Source organism: Tamandua tetradactyla, chromosome 4 (genome assembly GCF_023851605.1).
Source record: "Tamandua tetradactyla isolate mTamTet1 chromosome 4, mTamTet1.pri, whole genome shotgun sequence".
NCBI classification, from domain to species: domain Eukaryota; kingdom Metazoa; phylum Chordata; class Mammalia; order Pilosa; family Myrmecophagidae; genus Tamandua; species Tamandua tetradactyla.
In genome coordinates, this window is record NC_135330.1 from 147,276,096 (window position 1) to 147,298,909 (window position 22,814).

Genomic DNA, 22,814 nt, shown 5'->3' on the forward strand with positions numbered 1-22,814 from the left:
CCGCCCGCGTGGGCCGCGGTGGGAGGCGCCGGTGGCAGGTTCCTGCGAGCTCCGCTCGGCGACCAGCTCCGCGGGGAACGCCGCAGGCTGCGAGTCCACGGGTGCCGGGAGCCTCCCCTCCCCGGACCCCGGCCCAGGCTGAGGCAGCGACGGTTTGCCAGGCCCTCCCCCTTCCTTGCACCCCAGCTAATCTTCCCGAACTGGGAACACAACACGCGCCTCGACCTGGGTTTTCTCTCAGTCTTGGGACCAAATGTTTGTAGGCAACGCAGAAAAGGCAAAAGTGAAGAAAGCAAAGACGAAGGGCAGCTCAATGGGGACGTTTCTGGGGGTCTCCCCGGCTCCCAGCACCCCCAAGAAGATGGCTGCCGAAAAATCTCGCGAGAATTGATGAAGTCTCGCGGCACCTCCCAGAGCCTGCTGGGAAGAGACGTAAACTCCGTGGAGGACGCGCTGGGCTTAAGCGCGATGTCGAGGTTTGCGAGATTCACGACCCTTTGGTTTTTTACCCTTTGGTTGTTTTAATGAGTAAAAACTTTCTTTTGTTCAAGGAGGGCAAAAAAAAAAAAGCCTCACCTTACCAAGCTGCTGACTTTAAAAACAGCGGAAACCCTCCTCGGTCCCTGTAAAGGCAGCCTTGGGCGTCAGCTAAACGAAAGTGACTCAGAGGACCCCGTAGGAACGTCTAGGCCGGTGGGCCTGGAAGCACCAGGCGCGGCCAGAGGGTTCCAGGTGTGCTACGTAGTGCTGCCTCCCCTGTTTACCCCAGTGCCTAGCCAGTATCATATTCTGCGGATGGTGTGATGTGGAAACTATTGGGAAGCCTAGAAAATAAGGTGGAATGTTGCAAAGAGTCTAGGTTCCATGAACTATAGTGATGAAAATAACTCACAAACTAGAGACGTTTACAGTAAGTAGACCAATAAAAGCTCTTCACGGCAGACACCGTGGTGGATTAAATTCTCATTATGAACCGTGAGTTTATAATTTGCTAGGGTGAAGTGTCCTTCAACAGCAAGTGTAAAAGACTATCTACTAAGAAAACTTGGACATTTGTTTTAAAATGTAACATATAGATAAGGATGCAAATTATCATCTAACTGTTGAATAATCAGATTAAAGTGATTTAAAATTTAATATTGCTGGGGAAAAGATAAAATCCTAATTTTTTAGCCTGTTTTGTTGAAGTCGTGCAACAGAATGAGTCCATCAATATTTTCAGCTTCATCAACTGTTTCATAACTCTGGCTCTCCAGTCTAGCCCTTCTAAACTACTTACTGTCTATCAAATACTGTATACTCCAGGTAAATTGATATACCCCTCTTCCCCTTCTCCAAACATTTGCTCACATCAATTCCTACGGAGAATACATCCACTTAATTCTTTCTCTGTTCAAATCCTGCTCATTCTTCTCTCTGATTCCACTGCTATGGTGGTGTTTGAAGTCTTCTCTTATTTTTCCTAAGCAATTGCAGTTACCTTCTAATTTCTCTGCCTTTTGGGTGCCCCACCCCCCGTCAATTCATCTTCCACATTGCCTTCAATAACAGTCGTTCTAAAATTCTGATCTAATCATGTCACTGCCCTGCTTAAAATCTTCAACAGCTCCTATATTTTCTTCAATATAAAAATCAAAATTATTGAACTTAAAGGGTAGTTGCCACTTTGTCTCTACCTGTAAAACAGGAGTTAAAACATTATAAGTGTGTTTCCTCATCTGTTTACTAAGTGGATCATGAGTGGTTTAAGAACAGGAACTCAAGCTTATCCCCGCTGGTACTTCTGTACTTAGCAGTGTATGGAACTCAAAAAATGCTTATTGAGTAATATGTGCCTCGTTTTAAGTAAGAAGGAAACAAAGTCAGTGAAAATGTTTTAGATAGGTAAGTCATAAAGGTGTATCTCCAAACAAACCCGTATCTCCTTATGGTTTATTACCATGAGTTGCCTTAACCTTTAGCTGCCTTGATCCTAGGCATATTCTTTATGGTGTGCTTAACTCCTCCTTAGGTTCTGTCTCCTAGCTGGTGAATACAGTCTTATTACTCAGTGGTAGGCTTAGTCTATACCCAGCTCACTACTCAAGATAGAACCTCAAAGCCAGTTTTAGTCTTGCCTCATAGAGGCAGAAACAGACATGTGGACCCAAGGTCTGTGGAATGCCTCTTTGCTCTTATTTGTTTCTTTTCATGTTGACCCAGGGTCTGTGGAATGAAGCTTTGCTCCTTTTTGTTTCTTTTGATTTGAAGAAGCATCAACATTGTTATTCTCATCTGAATGTCGCCTAATAATAGTTGCCATGTATTGAGTTCCTCTGTCAAAAACAATGCTAGGTGCTTTATGCATATTGTCTCAAATGCTTCTGATAATCTTAAAAAGTTTATGTTATCTTCACTTTACAAATGAGAAATCATAAGTTCTGAGAGAGTAATTCACATACTCAAGGTCAGATGTAGCCAAGTCTTGAACTCAGCTTCCTGTTACAGTAGACTCCACTCCATCATGCTGCCTCCCTAGTTTTCTAACTGGTCTAACTCATTTGTCTCTTCCTTATTCTCTATCTAGTGTAACACTTTCAGATTCATCTTTTTAAAACTCTCTCCAAAATTTTTAATAAGCATTCCTTTGTCCAAACAGTAAATTCTAAACTCTTTAACTCAACATTTAAAGTCCAGCCACAGTGGCTCAGTGACAGAGTTCCATGCCAGAGACCCAGGTTCGGTTCCCAGTGCCTTTGCTGTATAAAAAAAAAAAAAAAAATTGTATAGTCATCCATGTTGTATCATGAATCAGAGCTTCATACCTTTTTAATGTAGATTAATATTCCATTGTATGTATATACCACATTTTATTTATTTATTCATTATTTGATGGGCAGTTGGGTTGCTTCCATCTTTTGCCAATTCCAAATAATGCCATTGTGAACAATGATTTGCAAATATCAGTTCAGGTCCCTGCTTTTGATTCTTTTGGGCATATTCTTAGTGGTGAGATTGCTGGGTCATATGATAGTTCTTTACTTAGCCTTCTGAGGAACTGCCAAACTATCTTCCATAGCAGCTGAACCATTTTACGCTGCCACCATTAATGAATGAGAAATCCTGTTGCTCCACATCCTCTCAAACGCTTGTAATTTTCTGCTTTTTTTTTTTCAATAGTAGCCATTCTAGTGTCTGTGAACAGTATCTTACTGTGATTTTGATTTGCCTTTCCCTAATAGTTATGATGTTGAACATCTTTTCACATGCTTTTTGGCCACTTGTACATCTTCTTTAGAGAAATGTCTATGCAAGTATTTTGCCCATTTTCTAATGGGGTTGTTTTTCTTTTTTCTTTTCTTGAGCTTATGAGAATTTCATTATATATTCTGGATATTAAACCCTTGTCAGAAGCAATGTATACTTTTTTGAGGCTGTTATGTACACCAGAAAAGCCATGTTCTTTATCCTAATCCAATGTTGTGAGGGGCAGGCCTATTGTTTGGATGGAATCTTTTTTGTTAAGTTATTTCTATAGAGATGTAACCCAACTAATTGTGGGTGGGACCTTTTAATTAAGTGATTTCCATGGAGATGTAGCTCTGCCCATTCAAGGTGGGTCTTATTCTGCATACTGGAGTCCTTTAAGAAGGAACCATTTTGGAAAAAGTTTCGGAGCCAACACAGAGACACTTGTGGAAAGAAAATGCCACTGTGGAAGTCCTTTGAAACCAGAATCCTAAGGACCCACAGTCCCCAGCGATGTACTTTTCCAGATCAGCCTTTCTTGAGTCAAGGTATCTTTCCCTGGATGCCTGAGTTTGGGCATTTTTATGGCCTTAGAACTATAAACTTGTAATAATAAATTCCCTTTTTAAAGAGATGTACTCCCTACACACAAATAAGTAAAAGAGATGTACCTATTCATTGCTGGTAGGGAAGCTAGGGGTGCAGCTGCTCTGGAGGGCAGTAATATGGTGGTTCCACAAGAGGCTAGGTGTGGGGTTCCCATATGTTCTAGTTTGCAAGCTGCCAGGATGTGATATACCAGAAACGGAGTGGCTTTTAAAAAAGGGGATTTATAAAGTTGCTAGTTTACAGTTAGTTCTAAGGCCATGAAAATGTCCAAATTAAAGCAAGACTATAAAAATGTTCAATCTATGGCATCCAGGGAAAGATATCTTTGTTCAAGAAGGCCGATGATGTTCAGGGTTTCTCTCTCAGCTGGCAAGACACATGATGACATCTGCTAGCTTTCTTTTCAACTCTTCCCTGGTGCTCTGTCTATTCTGTTGGGTCTGTTGGTTCTGGTGGCACTCATGGCTCTAAAAGCTTTTTCCAAAATGGTTCCCTGTTAAAGGACTCTAGTAAGCAACCACACCTTGAACAGTAAAGACACATCTCCATGGAAACCATATAATCAAAAGTTACCACCCACAATTGGGTGGATCACACATCCATGAAAACAATCAAAAAGCTCCCACCCAGCAATGTTGAATGAGGATTAAAGAACTTATCTTTTCTGGGTTGCACAACAGATTCAAAGTAGCGCACCATATGATCCTGCAACACCATTGCTTGGTACGTAATTAGAGGAACAGAGAATGGGTACATGAATGGACATTTGCACACTAGTGTTAATGGTTGCAGTGTTGGTGATTCACAATGGATGGAGGTGGCCTAAGGGTACAACAACTGAGGAATGGAAAGGGGAACTGTTGTGTATACATGCAATGGACTACTGAGCAGCTGAAAAAAAGAATGAAGTTGTGAGGCATGCAGCTGGGTGAAAGAAACTTGAGGACGGTATGTTGAATGAAATGTCAGAAACAAAAAGACAAATATTACCATGCCCCACTCATATGAACTAACTATAATACACAAACTTGGAGAACTGAAGACAAGAGCATGGGCTATCAGGTTGGGGCCTATTGTAAAGGGTCCTCAACCGTAAACTCTTACAGCAATCACATCTGTTCTGGAGTTGTAACTGATATTTCTACATTCTGAGATACTGAGCTAATTGTGTATAACCTGGTCATTCCCAGAAACTTAGGGTATTTATGTAACACCTGAGTTTCAGAGTTAGAGCCCTGAAGCTAAGAAAGTCAGAATTACCCCTTATAGCAACTGTTGAAAAAGTGATCATACTTTGACTAGAGATATGAATGAAGCTGATCTGGATAGGACTAAGGTAAATCAGAATACAGGGTAAAGGATGATATTGTCTATATTTTAAAACTTCGACTTCTGTTTGAGACCAAAGGAAGAGATGTTTATTTGGTGCAAAATTTTTATTTTATTTTATTTAATGCCTACAAAGGTATGAATAGTTTATTATCTAATTTAACTTGCATGGTCAGTTTACTTGAACACTATAATTACATGGACTCTTGAATGGGGCATGAGATCTTGTTGATTTATACAGTTAATGTGATGCCCCAGTACATTTCAGAGTAGTTTGGACAGAGAATAAAAAAGTATTTGCAAAGTCCCGTTGGGAAACTGGGGAGAAAGGAGGAAATATTAAATTTCCACAGCTGAGAAATTCCTGATATTCTTGCAGGCAGTAGGGAAAACCAATTCAATAGGCTGAGCCCTCAGTTTTAGGGCTCATACCTATGAAGCTTTTACCTGTAAAGGAGAAGCTAAGCCTAATGATTATTATGCCTGAGAGTCACCTGCAGAGAACCTCTTTTGAGGCTCAGATGTGGCCTCTCTCTCTAAGCCAACTCGGTGAACTCATAGCCCTCCCCTCTACATGGGGCATGACTCCCAGGGGTATAAACCTCCCTGGCAACATGGGACAGGACTCCTGGGCTGAGCTTGACCCAGCATCATGGAATTGAGAAAGCCTTCTTGACCAAAGAGGGGTAAGACAGAAATGAGACAAAACGAAGTTTCAATATCTGAGAGACTTCATATAGAGTGGAGAGATTATCCTGGAGGTTATTCTTATGCATTATATAGATATCCCTTTTTAGTTTATGGTACATTGGAGTGGCTTGAGGGAAGTACCTGAAACTATTGAACTGTGTTCAGTAGCCTTGATTCTTGAAGAAGATTGTGTAACTATATAGCTTTTACAGTGTGATTGTGTGATTGTAAAAACCTTGTATCTGAGTCTCCTTTTATCCTGGGTATGGACAGATGAGTAAAAAAAAAAAAATAAGGAAAAATAGATAAATAATAGGGGCATAAGGGGTAAAAAGAATTGAGTACATTGAAATACTAGTGGTCAGTGAGAGGGAGAAGCAAGGGGTATGAGATTTATCACTTTTTTCTTTTTATTTCTTTTTCTGGAGTGATGCGAATGTTCTAAAAATGATCATGGTGATGAATACTCAACTGATGAATACTCAACTAAGTGATGATGTTGTGAGCCACTGCTTATATACTGTGGATGAACTATATGTGTATGAAGCTATCTCAATAAAAATATACTTTTTTAAAAAAATTCCCTTTATAAAAGTCAGCTGTTTTTTCCAGTCCCAGGCACTCCTGGAGCTGTGGGCAAGGGTACAGACATGGCCAATTCCAAGAACCACACCACCCACAACCATCCCAGAAAAGGCATCAAGAAGCCCCAGTCACAAAGATATGAATCTCTTAAGGGGGTAGATCCCAAGTTCTTGAGAAACATGTACTTTGCCAAGAAGCATAAAAGAAGGGCCTGAAGAAGATGCAGGCCAACAGTGCCAAGGCCATGAGCACATGTGCAGAGGCCATCAAGGCCCTTTTAAAGCCCAAGGAGGTCAAGCCCAAGATCCCAAAGAGTGGAGGCTGCATGCTCAATCAACTTGCCTACATTGTCTACCCCTCTGCCCCCCACAAAGTTCGGGAAGCATACTCTTGCACACATTGCCAAGCATCTCAGATTCTGACAACAAAGTCCAAGGCCAAGAATCAAATCAAGGCCCAAGCTTCAGTTCTGCCTCAGGGAACTGCTCCTGGCCAGGCTCCCACAAAGGCTCATGAGTAGAGCCCTCCAACTGCGAATGTGAGGATGCAGTGGCCCCTGGGCTGCCATCTGCATGGGGCTGGATCCTCCTGTGCTATTTGTACAAATAAACCTGATGCAGGAGTTGTCAAAAAAAAAAAAGTCAACCTATTTCTGGTATATTGCAGTTCTGGCAACATTAACAAGATAAAACACGTGGTTTCCAAATATTTTCTCCCATTGAGTAGGTTATCTTTAAACTTTCAATATTAAGTCCTCTGATACAAAAATGTTATTTCTTTGATGAGGTCTCATTTCTCATTTTTTTCTTTTGTTGCTTGTGTTTTGGGAGTAAAGTCTAAGAGACCATTGCCCAAAACAAGGTCAACAAAGCAGATGCTTCACTATATCTTCTTCTAGGAGTTTTATAGTCCTGATTCTTATACTTGGGTTTTTGATCCATTTCAAGTTAATTTTTGTATATGGAGTGAGATAGGAGTCTTACCAGATTCAATATCTTTACATTAATTGTTCTTTTGAGAACTTCTGTTTCTTCTAGAGTCAGAGTAGCTTGTCTGTGTGTTTCTAGGAACTTGTACTTTTCATCTAGGTTGTCTAGTTTGTTGGCATATTAGACAGTTGTTCATAGCATTTTCTTATGATCGTTTTCATTTCCGTGGGATCTGTAGTAATGTACCCCTCTTGTTTCTGCTTTTATTTGTGTCTTCTCTCTTTTTTCTTTGTCAGTATAACTAAAAGTTTGACAATTTTATTGATCTTTTCAGAGAACCAAGTTAATGCTGTCTGTATTGGTTTGTTAATGCTGTTGGAAATGCAAAATACTAGAATTGGGTTGGTTTTATAAAAGAAATTTCTTAAGTTACAAGTTTATAGTCCTAAGTTATCCAGTAAAAGATATTATGCCAGCTTGAAACTATTATATACCCTAGAAAAGCCATGTTTTAATCCTGATACAATATTGTGGGGGCAGTCAGTTCTCTTAATCCTGATTCAGTATTGTAGGTTGGAAACTTTTGATTTGATTATCTCTCTGGAGATGTGACATGCCCAGTTGTGGTTGTGGCCTTTTGATTAGAGATGTAACTCCATCCATTCAAGGTTGGTCTTGATTCGTTTACTAGAATCCTTTAAAAAGGAAAACATTTTGGAGAAACCTCAGATGCAGATGCTTGGAGAACAGTTGTTTCAGAGCTGATAGAGATGCAGATGTTTGAAGATGCTTGGAGTGACAGAGAGCAGATCCCTAGACATGGACAGAGCCCAGAAGATGTCCTATGTGCCTTCCCATGAGATGCTAAGCAAGCCAGAGCACAGAGTTGTGTCCTGGAGGAACTAACTGAAAGCCCACAGACACTTAGAGAAGAAACCACTGGCATCAGAAGCTGGAAGCAATGAACTGAGAGCAAGGATCAGTAGACACTAGCCACATGCCTTTCCAGATCAGCCTTCCAAGGTATCTTTCTCTGGATGCCTTAGTTTGGACATACTTAAGGCCTTAGAAGTGTAAACTTGTAACTTATTAAATTCCCTTTTTAAAAGCCATTCAATTTCTGGTATATTGCATTCCAGCAGCTTTAGCAAACTAATACAGATACTTTGATTCAAGAAAAGCCAATGGGTCCAGAACACCTCTATCACCTAGAAAGGCATGTAACTGGCTTCTGCTGTTCCTTTGAAAGAGCATTTTCTTTCTGCATCTTGAAACGTCTTTCCAAGCATAAGCTCTGTCTGCTCTCTCCAATGTTTCCCCATTTAAAGGACTCCAATAAACTAATCAAAACATATTTTAAATGGGCAGAGTCAAAGGTCCATCACAATAAAAAGGTCACACCCACAATTGATTGGATTGTATCTCCATGGAAACAATCTAATTAAAGGTTTCCACCCTAAACAATAAGTCTAGCCTCACAAGATTGGATTAAGAAAAGGATAAGGCTTTTCTGGGATACATAACAGCTTCAAACCAGCACACTTCGTATTTTTTTTTATTCTCAATTTCATTTATTCCTCTCTAATCTTTGTTACTTCTTTTATCCTGCCTGCTTTGGGTTTAGTTTGCTGTTCTTTTTCTAGTTCTTCCAGAAGGTGTGCAGTTAGGTCTTTCATTTTAGCTCTTTCTTCTTTTTTAATGTAAGTGTGTAGGGCTGTAAATTCCTCTGTCAGCACTGCATTTGCTGCTTCCTATAAGTTTTGAATTATCATTTCCATTTGTCCAAGATATTTACTGAATTCCTTTATTATTTCTTCTTTGACCCAATGATTAAGAGTGTGTTATTTAATTTCTACGTATTCATGGATTTTTCACTTCATTGCCTGTTGTTAATTTCCAATTTCATCCCATCATTGTCAGAGAAGATGCTTGTATAGTTTCAATCCTTTTACATTTAGTGAGACTTTTTTTGTGACCCAATTTGTGCTCTGACCAGAAGCTCTATGTGAGCTTGAGAAGAGTGTATATTCTGCTGTTTGGGGATGAAATGGGGGTGCAAATATCTGTTATGTATATAAGAATAAAATTAAGTTTAGTTTTTACAGAAGATGGTGCAGGAAAGGGTTGCAGGACAGTTCAAACCAGTCTTGCAGGGAGGGAAGGTGAGAGCAACTGACACCGGCATAGAATTGGAGCCAAATAGGTAGAACAACTGTAAATAAGTAATGGCCAGGGTCACTGAAATGAAGAGCATAATCAAAAACAGGAACCTTCAGTAGGAAATTTGAATTAGACTACCTGGATACGCTTTAACCTCTAGAATATCCAATCAGTGAAGAAAGAGGGGAGGGGCCTGCATGCTAGGCTTAAGTAATAAATACTGCTTCTTTTGGTTGCTCAGGCTGCCGACCATCATTTTTAGGCTGGGCACCCATTCTTGCAAGATTGTGAATAAATTCTTTTCTTCTCCACAATCAAGGTGAGTGCTTATTCTCTTTCAGGTATGGCTTTCTTTCTAACATGTGTACTGTATTAAATAGGGTTCTCTAGAGAAAGAGAATCAGCAGGAAATATCCATAGATATAAAATTTATAAAAGTGTCTCACATAACCTTGGGAATTTAGAGTCCAAAATCCATAGGGTAGGCTGTAAAGCTAATGACTCCAGTGAAGTGTCTGGACGACACTCTCCATAGGAGAGGCTCACTGGCCAAAACAGAAAGAGAAACTGTCTCTTCTGAATCCTCTTTAAAAACCTTCCAGTGATTAGATTAAGCATCACTCGTGATAGAAGACATTCCCCTTGGCTGGTTACAAATGGAATCAGCTGTGAATGCAGCTGACATGATCATGATTTAATTCTATGAAATGTCCTCATAGCAACAGACAGGCCAGCATTTGTCCACCAGACAAATGAGCACCACCACCTGGCAAAGTTGACACATGAACCTGACCATCACAGTCTGCCCTTTGTCAACTTGGCAGCTATACACATCATCATAAACTAAATTTAATCTCTAAATAGAAAACAATAAAACCCACAATTTTTCCCTAGCCAAACAAAACTCAACTGTCCACATACAACTGGAAATGCATTAAATCTCCCCAGAATAGGGTGCAAGTCCTTGGGTAATATTCATTCTTAAACTTGATATTTTACAACTTAAATACTATAACATGAATAAAACAGCATTAACATTCTCATTTCTGTAACTGATCACATGGCCATAGTTCATATTTATCACTACCCTCTGCCGCTACCCATTCCATTTTCCCTTTACCCTCAGCAAGTGCTTCAGGCTTCTATGGTTCTTTGCCTGGTGGGGTGACCCAAACATTCATTCCTGAAGTTTCAGACCCATTGGTAGTCCTGTCTGGATAGGATTATTGCAGTTTTCCATTGATTTTAATCACAGGGCATGGTAGTACTAAAAAGACGCCCTGGGAAATCTCCTATATTCCAGGAAAACTCCTCTTCACCTCCATTGTGTAGTTGCAGACCTATTTTCCCCTGATAGTCAGGGTCAATCACACAGTCAGTAAAGTAATCCCCTTCTTGGATTATTAATCCAGGGGCATTAGTAGCCCAAACCAGGTGGCAGCCTTAGATTCTAGTTCAATGGAATCGTTGTTTCTTCTGGTGGAAGCACTCCCCCTTCTGGCACTAAAACCTGTAGGCCAGCAGAGCTTAAGGTCACAGGGGCAGGAAGCAGAAATTTTCCTAGTGGATCACTAGGGGTAATACTGAGTGGTGCCACTCCCATTTCCACCCCTTGGTTCCTGGACCCATGGATCCTGGCTATGGCAGAAACAGCACAATACAGTGGACATTGTTTCAGAGCATACACAGCTTCTTGGAGAACGTCACCCCAGTCCTGAAAGGTATTGCCACATAATTGGCACCGTAAATTGGATTTTCAAAAGGCCATTCCACCATTCTATCAATCCAGCTGCCTCTGGATGATGGGGAATTTATTAAGTTACAAGTTGGCCAGAGAATTCCATGAGCATGTGCCCATTCCCACACTTCAATTGCTGTGAAGTGTGTTCCTTGATCAGAAGCAATGCTGTGATGATTGATAACGCATTCTGTATGTCCACAGATGGTAGTTTTGGCAGAGGCATTGCATGCAGGGAAAGCAAACCCATATCCAGAGTATGTGTCTATTCTAGTTGAACAAACCACTGCCCCTTCCATAAAGGGAGTGGTCCTATGTAATCAAACTGCTGCCATATAGCCGCTGATCACCTTGGGGAATGGTGTCATATCAGGGGCTGAGTGTGGATCTCTGCTGCTGGCAGATTGAGCATTCAGCAGTGACTGTAGCCAGATCAGCCTTGGTGAGTTGAAGTCTGTATTGCTGAGCCCATATATAACCTCCATCCTTACCACCATGACCACTTTGTTCATGAGCCCATTGAGCTATGACAGGAGTTGCTGAAGAAAGAGCTGACTGGTATCCACAGAATGGGTCATCTGTCTACTTGATTATTAAAACCTTCATCTGCTAAAGCCACCCTGTGGTGTGCATTCACATGGGATGCAAATATGTTCATGTTTTTAGCCCACTCAGAAAAGTCTATCCACGTACCTCTTCCCCGGACCTCTTTATCACCAATTTTCCAATTATGGTCTTTCCAAGTCCCTGGCCATCCAGCCAAACCATTAGCAACAGCCCACAATTCAGTATAAAAATGCACCTCTGGCCAGTTCTCCTTCCAAGTAAAATGAACAACCAGGTGCACTGCTTGAAGTTCTGCCTACTGGGAGGATTTCCCATCACCACTGTCCTTCAGAGACTCCCAAGAAAGGGGTTGGAGCGCTGCAGCTGTCCACTTGCAAGTGGTACCTGCATATCATGCAGAACCATCTGTAAACCAGGCCCGAGTTTTCTCTTCCTCAGTCAATTCACTGTAAGGAACTCCCCAAGAGGCTATAACTCTGGTCTGGGAAAGAGAAGGTGATGTGGCAGGAGTGCAGACCATCGGCATTTGGGCCACATCCTCATGTAACCTACTTGTGCCTTCAGGACCTGCTCTGGCCCTATCATGCATATACCATTTCCATTTTGTGATGGAGTGCTGCTGCACATATCCAACTGTATGGCTTGATGGGCCAAACAACACCCAGCTCATGATAGGCAGCTCAGGTCTCATGGTAATTTGGTGGCCCATGGTTAAATGTTCAGTCTCTACTAAGGCCCAGTATCAGGCCAAAAGCTATTTCTCAAAAGGAGGGTAGTTATCTGCAGCAAAGGAGAGTAGTTATCTGCTCCAGAATCCTAAGGGTCTGCATTGTGATTCTCCTACAGGGGCCTGAAAGTCTCCAGACAGCATCCCTATTTGCCACTGACACTTCCAGCACCATTGGACCTGCTGGATCATATGGTCCAAGTGGCAGAGCAGCTTGTACAGCAGCCTCAACCTAGCACAGAGCCTCCTCTTGTTCAGATTCCCACTCAAAACTAGCAGCTTTTCTAGTCACTCGATAAATGGGCTGGAGTAGAACACCCAAATGAGGAATATGTTGTTGCCAAAATCCAAAGAGACCAACTAGGCATTGGGCCTCTTTTATGGTCATAGGAGGCCCCAGATGCAGCAACTTGTCCTTCACCTTAGAAGGGATGTCTCAACATGCCCCACACACTGAACACCTAGAAATTTCACTGAGGTGGAAGGCCCCTGTATTTTTGTTGATTTATCTCCCATACTCTGACATGCTAATGTCTTACCAATAAGTCTAGAGTAGTTGCTACTTCTTGCTCAGTAGGTCCAGTCAACATGATATCATCAATATAATGGACCAGTGTGATGTCTTGTAGGAGGGAGAAACGATCAGAGTCCCTGTGGACAAGATTATGACACAGGGCTGGAGAGTTGATATACCCCTGAGGTAGGGCAGTGAAAATGTATTGCTGACCTTGCCAGCTGAAAGCAAACTGTTTCTGGTGGTCCTTACTAACAGCTATTGAGAAAAAAGCATTTGCCAGATCAATAGCTGCATACCAGGTACCAGGAGATGCACAGGTTTGCTCAAGCAATGACACCACATCCGGAAAAGAAGCTGCAATTGGAGTTACCACCTGGTTGAACTTACAATAAACCACTGTCATCCTCCAAGACTCATCTGTTTTCTGCACAATCCAAATAGGATAGTTGAATGGGAATGTGGTGGGAATCACCACCCCTGCATCCTTCAAGTCCTTAAGAGTGGCAGTAATCTCTGCAGTCCCTCCAGGAATCTGGTATTGCTTCTGATTTACTATTTTTCTAGGCAGGGGCAGTTCTAGTGGCTTCCACTTGGCCTTTCCTACCATAAAAGCCCCCACTCCACAAGTTAGAGAGCCAATGTGGGGATATATTGATTTGCTCAAGCAATGATACCAAATCTGGAACAACAGCTGCAATTGGAATTATCACTTGGTTGAGCTTATGATAATCCACTTTCATCTCCAAGACCCATCTGTTTTCTACACATCATTATATTCTATAATAGCCCTCACTGCATGAGTTAGAGAGCCAATTTGGGGATTTTACCAGTTGCTCAATATGTCTATTCCAATTATGCATTCTGGAACTGGGGAAATAACTATAGAATGGGTCTGGGGCCCCACTGGATCCACTATGAGATGGACCTGAGCTAAAACTCCATTGATCACCTGACCTCTATAAGCTCCCACTCAGACTGGTGGACCAGAGTAGCATTTAGGGTCCCCTGGAATTAATGTCACTTCTGAACCAGTGTCTAATAATCCCTGAAATGTCTGATCATTTCCTTTTCCCCAAGGTACATGTACCCTGGTAAAAGGCCATAGGTCTCCTCAGGGAAGGCTTGGAGGAAGATTAACAGTATAAATTTGTGGTAGTATACCAGGGTCCTCCCCCAAAGAGACCTGACCTCCCCCTCATTCAAGGGGCTCTGGGTCTGTAAACTGTCTCACATCTGGAAATTGATTAAGGGGCCATGGCTCTGTGTTTTTGTAATTCAAGTTAGACTTCTGTTCACTTGATCTAGAACTCTTTTGTTTATACAGCTCAAACAAGACGTAGACTGCCCATCTATTGTACTTCTAGGTACCCCATGATTTACTAGCCAATGCCACAAGTCTCTGCAGGTCAGATTATTTTGACTCCTGCTTTGAGTCTGCTGTCTATTATGATAGATAGCCATGCCTACCTTGTCTTTGGCCATTAGGTGCTGCCACCTGGCTTCTGCCAACTCGGGATCCGGTCATCCCCGTTGTGTTTAAAGATTCTTGACAGCAGTTCCCACTACAGAGCTCTTCAGGGATGATGGCACTAGTCTCACAAATTTATTTCTCACAGTTATGGTGAAAGGTGCATCCTCCAGACATTCCTGGGGTATAAGAGCAGGCTGTCCATTATAAATCCACTCTAACATTCCAATCCCATTAAGCCTATAGATCCCCTCATCTATAGGGGATGTTCTGGCATTTCAACCTCAGGTAGTGTTGGCCACCTTTTGATCCAACCATCCAAACAAACGGTTAATGCCTTTTTTTAACCCCTCAAGCTATAACATTGAATGCAGAAAATCTGCTTAGTGGATCCATATCAATAAATTTAGCATGATCCAGCTTTATATTCCTCCCACCATTATCCCACACCCTTAAAATCCATTGCCACACGTATTCCCCTGATTTCTGTCTATATAAATTGGAAAACTCACACAGTTCTTTTGGAGTATAATGTACCTCTTCATGGGTGATCCTTTGTACCTCACCTTTTGGGGCCTTTGAGACTTTAGTCTAGTTATAGGTTTGAAAGAAATGAGGGGTAGTGGTGGTCGGTCATGAAAAGAATTAGAAGTATCTTCCAACACATTTTCTTCAGTGCATTCACTTGCAGTTTCATTTGTGAAACATGATTAATCACTCTGGGGCTAATCCCTTCAGGTGGAGGTTGTATATTGCCATTTATTTTTCAGGGTCGCACTCCTTTCCAATCAATGCCCCCACTTTAACGGCAGACACCATGCAAGATTGAAATTTCAGTTTACGTTGTAAAATTGCTTCTCTAACAATAAGATTCTGAGTCTGAGTTTCGGAGCTCTCAAGTCTATGGCTACAGGAAATAAGATTTTCCTTCAGAACACTCATAGAAACATTTACATCTGTCAGACGGCTTGTTAGCATCTCATTTAAAGCCTTAAGCCCACCCCTTTCACTCACTAATGTATACAGTGTATCTAAAACAATCAGCCAACCTCTCTATACCTCCTATTTCCACAAAACTCCATAAAGGTGTCAAAAACATCATCCTCCAGAGCCTGGCTACATACAAGTGAAATATTAGAAGAATCCAATGGTGATATTTTGACTATCTCTTTTGCCAACTCACCCCATGGATTGGAAGTATCATTCTGATTATGGGAAACAGAGTCCTTAGAGCCTTTGAGTCCAGTTAGAGTAGAAAACCAATTATAAAGAACCCCACTCTCAGTACCTAGCTGTATTAGATAGGGTTCTCTAGAGAAACAGAATCAGCAAGAAATATCCATAGATATAAAATTTATAAAAGGTCTCACGAAACTCTGAAAATGTCGAGCACAAAATCCATAGTTCAGGCTCTAAATCTGATGACTCTGATGAAGGGTCTGGACGAGCTCCACAGGAGAGGCTTGCCGCTGAAGCAGGAAGAGAAACTGTCTCTTCTGAATGCTCCTTAAAAGCCTTCCAGTGATTAGATTAAGCATCACTCATTGCAGAAGACTGAACCCCTTGACTGATTACAAATGTGATCAGCTTAGCTGATGTGATAGTGATTTAATTCTATGAAATGTCCTCATAGCAACAGACAGGCCAGCACTTGCCCAACCAGACAAATGGGCACCACCCCCTGGCCAAGTTGACACATGAACCTGACCATGACATATAGGTAAAATATCATATTATTCAACTTCTCTTTTTCCTTACTGATCTTATGTCTGCATGTTCTATCTGTTGATGTGAATGGTGTGTTGAAGTCTCCAACTATTATTGTTAAGGTGCCTGTTTCTCCACTGAGTATTGCCAGTGTTTGTCTCATGTATTTTGGGGCACTGTGGTTAGGTGCATAAATATTTATTCTTGGTGGATTGCCCCTTGTATTAATATATAATGTCCTTCTTTGTTCTTGTAACAGCTTTTGTCTTTTTTTTTTTTTTGGTATTCTTAAGGCATGTATTTATCAAAATGTTCTTTGCCACGATTTCATATTAGCATAAAATTCAATTCAGTCTTTCCATTTTCTCTACTCTGTGCTCCAAGGTAAAAGTTCCTAACTTATACTTAATGGAACAGGAGTAAAACTTCTGCAAGGTGTACTTTTTAAGAAGAGGTACATTTTGCTTGTGAAAAGAAACCAATAAGTCCTCTAAGAATAATCAAAGGGAGTATTATACAGTTAAGCACATGATTTAGAGTGAAGAATTCAGATGTTGCTCTGCTAGTCCAGGTTGTTAATACTGTTCTTATTCCTCCTGTGGGCCCCTTCATCAGATATCACAACGCCTTCATCTGTGACAGACAGAATGTCCACAGTCCTCTGCAATAACAGGGTCATTTTCCCCTTCATTCTCCTGATGAATCAATTCAATGTTCCTTAGTTTACCAAAGTAGACATCGCTCTCCTTCACTGAATCTTTGATGGAAAGTTTCAATACATTGATCTGCTGCATTAATTCAACTGCTTCATCATCCCCAATGCCCACAGCAGGATTCTTTCTCACCACTCCTGGACCAGCCTTAGGAGTTGAGGTAGTTCTCTGTGTTGAAATGGACCTCTGTGAAGCTGCACTGCTAGAGCTGAGAGGTTTCTTTCTTTTGTTCAGAGCTGGAGCAACAAGGGAGGGACCCACTCCTGTCTCTTAGCCTTGTCTAGCAGCTACAGGATCATACGTTCCATCAAAAAATTTCTTGAACCATTGAATGAATTCAAAGTTGTCCTGAGACTTTCATTTCACTAATTTGTCCACAGGAATTATTTTGTCAACACCCATTCTCTTAAAACCTGCTTGTAGTAGTTTGAAGTTTTGGATGTATTCATGTTTTAACTTAGCTTGGAATTTCACCTTCAAGGTGATTGAGCCAGGGAATAGCATGTCCATAAACTGACAATAGGCAGCCCCTAAGCATAATTGTTCAATCTTTGTTAAATTCAACTGCAGAGACTTATTGATCCATGCCAGCATGTCATGCTGACTTAAGTTATCATTGGTCACTGATGTCGAGTATGCAGTCACTGCCGCCTTCTGGGTCTAAGCCTTTGCATTCCCCCACAACATTGGAGCAGTGCCTTCCACACAGTGGACAGTCAGTAAGTGCTATTTATCGGCTCTCTGTGGGGCCACAACCACTCTCTGTGCCTGGCTCCAGTTCCCTCTCTGACTGGTTCAAACTGCCAACCCGCCCAACCTCCCAGGCAATGACCTCACATGCACCCCCCCTTCACCCCCCCATTATGTGTCTTTGAAAAGCAGCTATTGTTTTAAAGTTTGTTTTGTCTGACATTATTATAGGTACCTCAGCTTTGTTTGGGTTACTGTTTGCATGCATTATCTTTTCTAACCTTTCACTTTCAATCTATTTGGTTCTTTGAGTCTAGGGTACATCTCTTTTAAAGAGCATAGAATTGGATCTTTTTTGTCTTTTTTTTTAATCCATCCTGCCAATCTGTGTCTTTTGATTGGGGCATTTCATACATTAACATTCAGTGTTATTACTGTAAAGGCAGTACTTAGTTTAGTCATTTTGTCCTTTGGTTTTTTATATGTCTGTTTTGGTTTGCTAATGCTGTCAGTGTGCAATATGCCAGAAATGGATTGGCTTATATGAGGGATTTACTAGGTTGCACATTTACAATTCTAAGGCCATGAAAATGTTCAAATGTGAGACATCAACGAGAGACACCTGGACTCTGAAGAAAAGCCGCCAGCATCTGGAACAGCTCTGTCAGCTGGGAGGGCATGTGGCTGGTATTGGCTAGTCCTTGCTCCTGGGGTTCATTGCTTTCTGTAAGCATCTATGGGTCCTCTCTTAGCTTCTCCAGGGCAAACTGGATTTCATCTCATAGCTTCCCTCAACTCTCTCCAGGTTCAGGGTCCTTCAGGTTTTGTGGTCCTTGCTTAACATCTTCCAGAGCAATTCTGTCTGAGCTCTTCCCAAAATGCCCCTCTCTTAAAAGACTCTAGTAAGCACTTTAAGACCCATCTTGAACAGGTGATATATCCTCATGGAAACAAACTAATTAGAAGTTCCCTGCCAACAACATGTCTGCCCCCACAAGACTGAATTAAAAGAACATGGCTTTCCTAAGGTACATAACACTTTCAAACCAGCACAATGTCATATCTTTTTTATCTTCTTTTTCTTTTATTGCAGCCTTTTTTTCTGTATAGTTGATCTTTTGTGATGTATCCTACTAATTCCTTTCTTATTTCTGGTCTATATATATATTTTGAGTGGTTGTATTTGGGTTTGTATTACATAACCTAAATCTATAGCTTACTAATTTGAAAAGACATCTTAGCTTCAATAGCATACAGGTTCTCTGCTCTCATACCCATGTCCCTCTTTATGTTGTTTCATTACCTCTTCATATTTGGTGTGTACATTATCAGGAAATATGCCTTTTTCTTATTCAATTGTATTCTGTCTTTCAAGAATCATATTGTCATGTTGTATATTGAGGACACAGTACTATTTTGCATTTACCCTTACTGAAGATTTTCCTTTCTTTATACTACTTTAAGTCACCTCTCCTGTCTTTTCCTTTTACCCTTCAGAATTCCACAAGTCTTGTAGGACACATCTTTTCCTGACAAACTCTGCTTTTCTGTGAATATTTAAAACTTTCCCTTATTTTTGAAAGACAGTTTTTCCGGGTAAAGAATTTGGGGCTGGCACTTTTTCTTTTTCAGTACCTTAAATATATCATACCACTGCCTTCTTGCCTCCATGGTGTCTGATGAAAAACTGGCACTTAATTTTATTGAGGATCCCTTGTATGTAGGAATCACTTTTCTCTCGATGCTTTCAGAATTCTCTGTTTATCTTTGGAATCTGCCATTATGATTAGTATGTGTCTGAGAGTAGCTCTATTAGGGCTTATTCTGTGTGGAGTACATTGTATTTCCTAAAAATATATATTTATATCTTCCATAAGAGGTGGGAAATTTTTGGTCATTATTTCCTCAATTTTTTTTTTGGACGTTTTTCTTCCTTTTCTCCTTCCTGGACACTGATGATGCATTTGATTGCATGCTTCATGGTGTCACTCAAGTCCTTGAGACACTGCTCAACTTTTTTCCTATTCTTTTCTCTATCTTTTCTGACTGTATGATTTCAGTTGTGCTATCTTCTAGATTCTAGATTTCATCTGCCTATTCAAATCTGCTCTTGTATGCCTCTAGCATATTTTTAACTTCCATTATTGCACTTTCATCCCCATAATTTCTGTTATGTTTCTTTTTTAAACTTTTTATTGTTATATAACGTATATACCAAGCAAAGAAAGAAAAATGCAATAGTTTTCAAAGCACTCTTCAACAAGTAGTTACAGAACAGATCCCAGAGTTTGTCATGGTGTTATCTTCCTTTTTAAACTTTCAAATTCTTCTTTATGCTCATACATTATCTTCTTAATGTCCTTTAGCTCTATATCCACATTTTCCTTCATCTCCTTGAATTGTTTTAGGTCTTTTTTAACTTCTTTGAATAGTTGTCCTAAATTCTGTGTCTCCTCTCACATTTTAATTTGTTGCCTTGACTGAACCATATCTTCCTCTTTCTTAGTATGGCTTGTAAATTTTTTTTGCTGATGTCTAGGCATCTATTTGTTTTGATGTTTTAACTCTGAAGGTCAGTTTCTCCTTCTTGCCTACGGTTTAAATGATGACTGGCTTTGTATTAAGGCTCTTCTTTGATGCTTAAGCCAACTTATTCTGGCTCTTTGGAGTAGCCCATGCTTAACTGTTTAGATTTTCTTCATATGATTCTTGCTCTGTTTTATCTGATTCTTGCTCTGAATGTACAGTACCATTTTTAAGATTGCCTTTTTATGTGCAATTGTCTTTCTAGGGCAAAGCTTTCTTTCCTCCTTTTCTTACCAGGGATCTGATCTATTCAGTTTGGTTTTGTGCAGAATTTTCTCCCCAGCTCCTGTAATTTGTTTAAATTCTCTCCCTTACTCAGTGTCTCCTTTTCCTTACACTTTTCATTCTGGGGACTTGTCCTGTCTTACTGGAGTTTTTCCTCCCTTTCTTTTAAAATGCTTTTCTGCCTCTGTTTTTTTTTTTTTTTTTTTCCTTGCTAGGATATCCCACCCCAGGGAGCCAGAGGGGTTCAATCCAGAAAGGTCTGTTTTTCATTTAGTTGGTCCAGCAAACAGAGACTCTATTGAGTGTGTGTGCTGCTTGCCAACAGTTCTGCCACAGTCTCTTTTTGATCTGGTGCACTTTTGTATGTAACACTGTTCAGCTGCTTGTGTTCCTACCTGGGTCTTTGTGGACTTAATCTGTTGTGTCTCCATATGCATGTTATTCTGACTCACTACTGTGAGTGGTTTTATGGTCTGCAGCAGAAGGGACCCAAGCCATGCTGCCTCTGTGCAACTGTAAACTGCTTGGTGCCAAGTGAGGGGGAGGGGTCCAAATTGGCAGGTTTGGGACCTAAACATTTTACCTGATTTTGGTGCTTCCTTCTTTCTTTGATTCAGTGTTTGTGGACTTTAAAGATCCATACAAGTGGGGTTTGTCCTTTTATTAGGTGATTCTGAGGGAAAACTTTTCCAGAGGATGTCTTATATAGCCATATTGATGATATCACCCCCTTGATTTTTCAGTGCTATTTAATCATATATTCATGTTTCCATTTGAACACAGCTCTGGTCCTGACCTATTTTTCAGTTGGTCCCTGTCTATGGCTATTCTAGTATCATGTTGTTTTTATAGGACTATTGTTATATAAAATGTCCTAATATATAATAGATCAAATCCCTCCCCTATGCACTTCTTTTTCAAATTTGATTTAGTTAAATATGAATCTTTGGCCTTGCAAATACTTCTTAGAACACAGTTGGTGAGCCTGTTAGAAAAATCCATCATTAAATTTATAGATTCCTTTGACTGGATTAAATCTTACAATGTGTGAGAGTCATAGAGATGTGCTGCTCAGATCCCCTTTCAAAACAGGACTCCCTGCTCTGCTGTAATGCATATAGAAAGTTGATAGTCCCAGCCATTAACTCCTCTGTGTTCGCCTGAGCTTTCAGGCTATTGTTGGGGTTACTTCTCTCCCACATGTCCACCCCTAGCCAGTGACTAAGGCAAAGTGTAAGGACCCAGCTTCATGGTGCAACGGAAGAAGTTTTGGCAGATTGCATCATAACCTAGCTTCCCCACCCAGTCCTGCTTCTTCCTTTTCCTTACCCAGGTGCTACTTTATATTACTAACTCTATCTCAATGTCTGCTCTCCTTTATGACCTAAGTAAAATAATCTGATTTAATCTATTTTTATAAATTTTTAAAAGTCATAATTAATTTGAAATTTAACTATTCTTCTGGCTGAATTACTTCTTTGAACCATCTCTGGCCAACTCAATTCAATATGGCCTTTGACTTTTTATGGCCATCAATGATTTAGTACCTATTATTTAATATTTTTTAGTGTTTATATACTTTATATATATACATCCATCATGTGCCCTGAATTTAATCCCCTCTAGCCTCCTTTGATACCTTGCTTCATCCGTTACTTTCTTTCTCTCCTGTTTCCCACCTCTTTGACATTCATTTATTCAATGAATAAATATTTACTGAGGCTGAGAACATTGTGGTGAACAAAAAGATATGGTCTCTGCCCTTTGGAGCATATAGTCTAGTAGAGAAGGGAAACATTTAACAAATAATCATATATGTAAAATTTTACAATTACAAATTATGTTGTCTTATGAAAAACATAAAGAGAAATAGGAACCATAGTAGCAGTTTAAACTGGAACAGTTCAAGCATGGATTCTTGAAGATTATGATATTTAAAAGATTGGGACAAATGAATAATGAGCAGAAGTTAGCCATGTGAAGCAAAGTAGAGATGAGAACATTCTAAGCAGACATAATAGCTTGTGGGATGTTTCTGAGACAAGGAAGAGCTAGGATTTAAAGAAGAGGTGAGAGGGTATCAAGTGAAGGGGAGAAAATGGCTGTAGATGAGGTTATAAAAGTAAACAAAGGCTATAGTAAACGTTTTGGACAGGGTTTTTGTTTCCCTAGAAGTAGGGCCAAGAGCATGTTAATAAAGGGAATATAATTTTCTCATCTCAGTCTATACATCAATAACTTGCAAAGAAAACTAATCCTTGCCATGATGAGGTGAGGTAGGTCCTTAGGTAACTCAGGATGCAATTGCTGATAAAAAACATAAACTTGGATTGGAGGTCATACTGT

At 40.5% G+C, this 22,814-nt stretch overlaps 2 pseudogenes across 1 annotated transcript; one reads left to right on the forward strand and one right to left on the reverse strand.

Annotated features, from left to right (window-relative positions):
* Positions 1-9: 9 nt before the first annotated feature.
* On the forward strand, positions 10-7,056 carry LOC143681450 (large ribosomal subunit protein eL29-like; annotated as a pseudogene). Its single transcript, XR_013174612.1, has 2 exons — positions 10-910; positions 6,469-7,056. The product of XR_013174612.1 is annotated as a large ribosomal subunit protein eL29-like (transcript).
* Positions 7,057-16,829: 9,773 nt separating this feature from the next.
* LOC143680522 (microtubule-associated protein RP/EB family member 1 pseudogene) lies at positions 16,830-20,905 on the reverse strand (annotated as a pseudogene).
* Between the last annotated feature and the right edge of the window lie 1,909 nt (positions 20,906-22,814).